Genomic DNA, 8397 nt, shown 5'->3' on the forward strand with positions numbered 1-8397 from the left:
ACCTTGGAACCAAATTAATAAAGAATTATTAAAACCCATCCCATAAAATCATTACCAAAGCACTTTAGGCTAAATAAACATAAATATTATTCTTAAAATATCATTATCCTAGCCATAAAACAATCATTAACATAACGCCAAATAAAAGTATGTAGATACTAGAGTAGTAGTAGTAGATAATTAGAGAATATTATTAAAAGAAACCTCGTAACTAAGTGTAACAAGTTCTATCAATTATTACGCTTTAAAAATTTCAAATAAAAATATAAATAAATGTAATAACTGTAAAATGTACGTAATAATTATGGTGCTGTAGGCAGTTTCATAATTGTCATTGTTGTTTTCGTTAATACCGATTTTAACTTCGTAATTGTTATGTACGCAGCTAGAGACCGTGAGTTGTGCCAGTGGAACTTCATTCAGATTCCAATAATAAATAGCCAAAATAGTTAAACATAGTTATATTAACTATACTTTGTTTACAGATTCCAAGAGCGTCTTACTTCATTTGGCTCAGTGTACCTCGAATTTTCGAGGATTCCGGATAGCTTATACTATTCTTAATATAATAATTATTCGAATTGCGTGCTCATTCAAAAATTATAGCCTTGCAGTGGATTCCGTCTCATTGTGGCATAGTAGATAATGAAAAGGTAGATTGTCTAGCGAAAGAGAAGTACTGATGGTGACACCTGTGTCTCCAGCTTTATAGTGAATATTTTACAACACCCAAATTTTGGGTGTTGTAAAAAAAAATTGTTATAATATGTGGAAAGAGTTCTAGGTATAAGACTTTCCAATCCGAATCGTTGAACTCCCCTTGGATCAATAATTGCTTAAAGAGAAATGATTTAGTGTTAGCATTACGCCTTCACTCCGAGCACATTCCAATAAGTTTGCGTATATGATGAAGAAAACAGAGTCACCAAACTGTGCTGTGTGACGTGAATGAGGACATATACATATACGATTCTGTTTGATTTGATGTAGACCTGTATCGGTCGATCATTTTTGATAACCCGGCTCGATCATGACCCATGCGTAATGTGACCGGGTCAAATGATTCGATCATATGTTCGATCTTTTAGAGAGTCAATCGTCGTTCATGATACTTTAAAATGGCGTTTAAAATGCCATATTATACAATTAGCTTTTATTCTTTCCTGCTGATGAGTAATGTGTTTAAAACCACACTTAGGGCGTTTCTTTATTAGAAAAATAACACCTACAAAACAAAAATACATAGCAAAAAACTTATCGAGCATTCAAAATTATTAATTTATTATTCATTAATATTTGAATATTAGCTAGTACACTCATAAATAATCACAACATACCTAAAAATAGATTTAACAACAAAATTACCGTGTAATGGATACTACGCCACGGAGCAATTAGGATGAATGATTGATAGACTCATTGATCTGTTGATCCGTTAGCCCGTTGACTCGTAGATCGATTCCTTGACTTTTTGGTTCGCTCGAATGAAAATAAATAAATAAAAATAAAAAAGATTCTATCGAACGAATGCTCTATGGAACAAATGTTCGACCCAAATGAAGAGCGAGAAGGCGGTCCGTGTCGTGAATGGGGACTTCACTTGAGAGTGAACGAGACCACAATAATATTGTCTCTAAAATTGTAGCGATAAAGTCGAATTTGCGCGCATGACCCATGAAACTCTAAAATGATCGGGATATTTAGAAGCTTGTAACCCGGGATATCGGATCACAGGTGCTGTTTGAATCATTTTGATGCGATCAATCACGTTTGACACATGTCTAATTTGATGTAGCTGCTATGTGTGACCAATTTAGACAAGTTTGCGGATGGAACAGCATCTTGGCCTTTCCTCTACCAAAAGAAGCCAAGATGCTGTATAGATTGGCGGAGAGAGGCTTGAAATTAAGGCAACTATAACCTGCTTCAAATCTCTCTCTACTTTATTATATAATTATTATGTATAGAGCGGCGTAGTCGCATTTTGTGACAAAGCTCTTCTACCTTCGTATTCCCGCGCATTGGTCTCTCGAGAGCGACGATTAGCGATTGCCGTGTTTTATGCTACAATGGTCCGTGGCTAACTTCATTTCAGTTCATTTCAACACGTGTACACGTATACGACACCGAATGGTCCTTTAAACTTACGCGGGTGTAGGAAGCACAATTTCAGGTAATTCGTATTTTTAGTAATTACTATAGTTATGTTTTATTTTTAATTATCATTGAGTTTACATTATAAATTATATTTGTAAATTAGTTTAGGTTATATTCTATAACCTTAATATGTTTGAGGAACGCATGAGAAGGTTTTTGGAAGAGGATCACTGATTCCAACTATGAGGGCGAAAACAATAGTGATTTTGAGGATCATTAGAAGTGAAGCAAGTAAGAAATGGCACAGAGCAGGAGATAGTTCTGAAAGTGAGACGTTTCTAGTCTATTTTTTATCTAGGCAAATATAGTCAAATTAAGTGAACTAAATGTGCGCCATCGATGACAGTGAGAAGTATTTTTGAGAAAGATATGTGTAAAATTTTTTTGTATGCTACGTAATTTATGGTTTTTTAAATTTTATTTAATATTCTTTGACATTTCAGAGTTTTTTTTTTCGTTTGATACTATAAAAAGTATATTTTTGTACATGTCTTTGTGGCTCTTACGAATGGCTGTAATAAGACTGCTTATCTCTTATAAAAAAAAAATATATAAAACTTTGCTTCATACAATTTCACACATTTCCTTTTAGTATTAAACTTAATATTACGATGAGTTATTTTACCAAGCAACATACTAAAATGGCCCTCGAACTTTCGGTCTCACCGTGCGCGGGTATATGTGCTACACTATGTAGCGCGGGTATAGGAAGGTTAAATAAAGGAAAACAATTAGTTATACTATACTTATGACTGTATAAGTCAATTAATTAAAATTAATTAAAGTATTAAACACAGAAAATAATATAAATAGTGCATGTTGCAAGTAGAAGTAGTTGTATTGGAAGATTTTTCATTGACTTTGTGGTTACCAGTTTCGCCGCTAGATGCCACTGCAGGCTAAGAATAGTTTTTGTTAAGATTTTGGGCGGGGATCGAGAAAACTGTCCTCGTACTGTATTTCTGGAGAAATAACAAGAAACAGCTACGAAGAACAACTACGCGTTTTGCAGCGAATCGGAATTTTCCCATGTCTTACAACCCAGGTAAAGAATATTATCCAAACAACAACATTGCCAAAGCACTTTAGGGAAAACAACAAAACAAACACATAATCCTTAAAACAACAAAATAACATCAACAACGTAACATATAAACTAAAGTACATTAACATGAAAAGAACTAATATTATTAAAAACAAAGACATTGCCTAAGCACTTTCACAATGCTTAATGTATTATAATTATTTACTTAGTGACAATCACACAGCTTAACAACGTTACCGAATTAAACCATGAAATTTTAAATACATATCGAGTTCTTAGGTTTTCGCGATTGTTACACATAGGAAATGAAACTATTTTTCATCATGGTCACGGTTGACCATGGGACCTGTAAAGGGCCCGAAACGTCGGTTTGTTTGAAAAAACAAATATACGCGATTTAAATCAGGAAAAATAGTTTCATTTTAAATACATTTCAATTGTGTTTCGGGTTCGTGGTCTCGAAAACATTGACTATCCCAAATCACGTATATGTAAAAACATGGTTCCTCAAGAATTCATAATATTATGTATATAGAACATGATGTCGACGAAAAATATAAAAAATACTAAAACAAACAAGTATACTATTTTATTTTTTTTTAAAAATAAGTGGCGCATTCGACCTCCATCTCACCTGATGGAAAGTGACGATGAAGTCTACGATGTAAGTAATGCCGATTCACTCTCGCCTTGAAAAGCTCCAAATTATAGCGTTCGGGGAACAAGTCCGCAGGGAGGGAATTCCAATCCCTTGCCGCCCGCCATACAAATGTGGAAGCGAAACGTCGCCGTCGTGCGAATTCTGGTAATATCCACAACATAGGAGTGGAACCCCAGCCTACGTCTTGTCCCCGGATGATGGAAAGGGGAAGGCGGCAACAAATTATGCAATTCCACACAATCCAATAACAGTGAAAGTGGTGAATCAATAGCTTTGGAAAAATATAGTACAACACAATAAATTCTGAAATAAAGCCAGTGTCAAACTAACTGAACCCTAAGTCTAAGCAAACCCTATTAGCACGGAAAAAATTGCATTCGACCTAAGGTAGTATAGGTTCTTAAAAAGAAGATTTTGTCGTACTCGCAAGACAGGGATAAATAAATTGCGTCGAATTTTCTTAAAACTCAAGATATCGTATTTATACGACCCTTTCGCAAACATTATATACTTTTAGTATTAAATTTTGAACTCCTTGAGTATGCTTGTCTGAAAAAATATAGGTTATGCAACGTAATGCAGAATATTTGACAGCTACAAAATCAAGTCGTTCAGTGGCCTGCGAAAGGCTTTTTTAATGCCATAACATCATTTTGTTTTCTTCATATCTTCGCTTTTAAGCTGGTTAGTTGTAATCATAGCTTCCACGTCTCTCGTGGTACGCACTCTCTCGCTACATTTGTCAACCAACATGCCAAGTATGATCCCTGACAATACCGTGAATTGCTGTCAACAAAATAAAACCGATTTAATACCTGAAGCAGTGGCAATCAATTTTTTATTTTTATTTTTTATTTATGGCACAAAAAAAACACTTAAAAATTAATACAACAGGCATATCTGTGCCCAATTATTACTGTGCTCAACATTCATTTTAAAACATTTAGATACTTAAACAGACACTAAATCAATAATTTAAAAAAAAAATCGAGAGAAATAAAAAATAGAGAGAATGAGAATATGCTATTCACTTTACATTAATGCTAGCAGTGACCTCTTAAATGCTGGGACACTGCAGTTAAAGATATCACAATTAGTACATATTTCATTATAATACCCACACATCCTATATAGAGGATTATTTTGTGATACATTGTTTTTTGAAATGGGTATACTGAATAGTCGTTGATTACGCACAGACCGAGTCGGCACCCTGAACAGTAGCATCCTTAGCAAGCCATCGTCAGAAAAACCATTGGCAATTTTGTGCAGTGCACGTAAATCATTCATCCACCTACGTTTTTCTAATGAAACCATACGAAAGTAGTTCAAACGATCACTGTATTCGCGCATTGCTTTACGTATACCACACTTCGCAGTCAAAGCTCGCGGGAATCTGCGCTGTATAGCCTCTAACCTGTCTATATGGATGGAGGAATTAAAAGTGATATCAGAAGTGTCTGGCTCCGTCCATAAAGGCGTATTTCTTCGATAAGAATTTCGTCTCGCTCGTGTCGCCGCACTATGGGAAATAGGAGAACAACGGCCTATCAAAAATGGTTTTGACCAATGTCTTAATCGAAATACATATTTAAGTAATTTTGTTTGATAGTTTAGATGTCATACTTTATTATACTGAAGGTTTGTGTAATGTAAAGAATATAAATCATAATTAAAAATGGAGACATTAACCTATCTTTATCAAATTCATCAAAGGTTTTGACTGTTAACGAAGCCAACCGAAGCTTCCAATTTTATATTATTTCACAGCGTAGGTATTCATTATCAAAATTGTATAAAAATCAGCTGCGGTTTTTTGCGGTTTCTATAGATATGAAAGAAATCGTAACAAATGTCCTACCGCAGAAAAATACCCATATCAATGCAACGCGATAAGAATATAAATGCGGTTGCATTTATCATATTTATCAATTTATTCACACTACACCATTACTTTATAATGCTATGACACATTAATTTATTAAAACAAGCCGTCTGTTACTGAATGTACTTTTCCAACTCCTTTGAAAATGAGTACTTTCAAATGTTTGAGAATACTTTCCTACATTGAAGGTGGAAGAAATGAATCGGTTCTAAGAAACATTTTTACGTTCGATAGTTGTGATTAAAAAAATAATTGCTAGCACAGTTTAACAGTCGACGGAGCCAAGCATCGCGAAAGAAAGAAGCCTTTTTGAGAGTTAACAGTGATAGGTTGGATCAAGAGTTTTCTGTTAATTTGTCAACGATAATCTAGTACATTCCATCTACTTCAACTGGAAAACTAGGAAGACCGTGTATGTTTTATGAAAATTCTTTAGAATCTAGTAAGAAGCGCAAAATAACTACACTACTTAATGAATATGGATTCGAACACGTCCATGGTGCATATATTCCAGGGCTGCGATCAAAGGGAGAAAGTAATGAAGCAAAAATCGTGGAGGCATTGAGGTCTGCTGATGCAGAGAAAAAATATCAGTGTTAAAATTGATGGACGACTCTAATACCGTCCAAACGCTGAGCGATCAAGAAGCATTAAGTGTATTTATTGAATTAGATTTGACCAAGACTCAATATTTATATTTGAAGAATATTATGGATGAACGGAATTGTTTCTTACTACCACCTTATTACAAAGTACAAAAAAATAAACAGAGCTGTTACCCACCTGCATTAGCTAGCTTACAAACACATATACAAAAATGTTATCCCTATTGGATTTATTCGCTCACACAACGGCGAGGATCTTGACGATAGATTCCGTGTACAAAAACGGTTTGAAACACTTGGTTTTATACAGTAAATGGTGATGTGATGGTTCGTCTGGTCAAAGTGCGTATAAACAAAGACTTCCAGAAGAGTCTGAACTTGTGTCAGACTCATACGTTGCATCTGTTGTGCCCGTCAGATTAATTGATGAAACGAATGGTACTGTTGTAATCCTGCGCCTTCATCCGTGAGATTCTGTCGCCCTATTTTAATTGAGTATTCGAAAGAAACTCCTGAGAAAACTAAAGCTGTTGTTAACAATATTCAAAATCAAATTGATTCTTTGAGGCCATCGTTGATTGTTAAGGAAGGCAATGGCGTTCAAGTTAAACATGAACTTTTTTTGACCATGATAAACGGCAAAGTAGCTCAGGTATTAACCGACACTCCTTCAAGTTCAACATGTAATATTTATGGTGCTACTCCACGTGTAATGAATAATTTACAAAATGTAACTGCTAGGCCCGAGAATGAAAATTCTTTTCGTTATGGATTATCAACACTGCAAGCACGCCTGGATTCGCTGTATGGAGAGGAGTTTGCATATCTATATATATCTGTATTGCATATAACTTTGCACGATGAAGAAAAAATTGTTTTCGTCATATTTATACCATCTGGTTTATTAAATAAAAATATGTAGTGTATGTGTTATAAAAATATTTAAAAACTACGTATTTTTATTTAATAAATCAGATGCTATATAAATGAAAACATTTTTTTTCTTCACCCGTAAAGTTGTCAAAATTGAGATAGTACCAATTGCCAGTTCACAGTCAATATTTCTTACAACCTTTCGTTTCAAAAATGGTCTAGCTACGAGTGACGAAAACAAGCAAATAAAACAAGAAGTATTACAGTAATAACAGGCCATGATAGAAGAGAGAGGCTAGAGTCTAAAACAGATGTCTCCGAAATAATAACAAGTATGCTTTTGTTTCGTTTTTTTAAATATAATTTTAAGAAAATTATATAATTCTATTTAATTTATTTTATGAATAAAGCATTATCGTAACATGGCATTTCCATTAAAAAAAAAATATTGGGTAGTATTTATCAGAAGGAGATTTATGATTTTGCACATTTATTTGTACTTTGGTCCGTAACTAATGTAAATTTCCCATAGTGCACCGCCGCGGAGACCGCGTTGCCGCCGCGCAGAGACCACGTTGCCGCCGCGCGGAGACCGCGTTGCCGCCGCGCGGAGCCCGCGTGCATCTTAGTGTGAGGCCAGATGAGCGTAATTTTGTGAGTTGTGAGGTGCGCAGCATTCGGTTTCATATAAAAGTACGGTTTTGTTCCACACGACGACGCAAAGTGAGTTATCTCACGGGCGTAATGACTGATTTTCGGTCGCATCGTGTGTCGGGCTGGCGCGGGTGGAGGTAGGGGTGAGGGAAGGGGTCACTTTGGTATAGGATGCGCTTGAGTATAGACGTTTCTTGCGAAAATGTTCGATACGGAGATTAAAATATAAATAATTGAACAACTTACTTGATTGTTATTATTAGTCTTTCCTCAAATGAATTAGCAACAAACGGTTTTATAACTAGGCTTAATAATTCTTGAAAAACATTTATTGGCATGTGGTCGTACTTAACAAATCGATCTGGATGTTCACATAAACTCGTATGTAATATATGAAACTGCCCACACTTTAATCGTTTCATATTGAGTGGATGTACCCAGCTTCTTTTTCTTTTTCGAACATCGTCTTCTAATGCTCCATAAATGCATACTATTTTTAATGGATCCATTGCACTAT

Source organism: Hyposmocoma kahamanoa, unplaced genomic scaffold (genome assembly GCF_003589595.1).
Source record: "Hyposmocoma kahamanoa isolate Upper Pololo Valley unplaced genomic scaffold, ASM358959v1 166, whole genome shotgun sequence".
Taxonomy (NCBI): Eukaryota; Metazoa; Arthropoda; class Insecta; order Lepidoptera; family Cosmopterigidae; genus Hyposmocoma; species Hyposmocoma kahamanoa.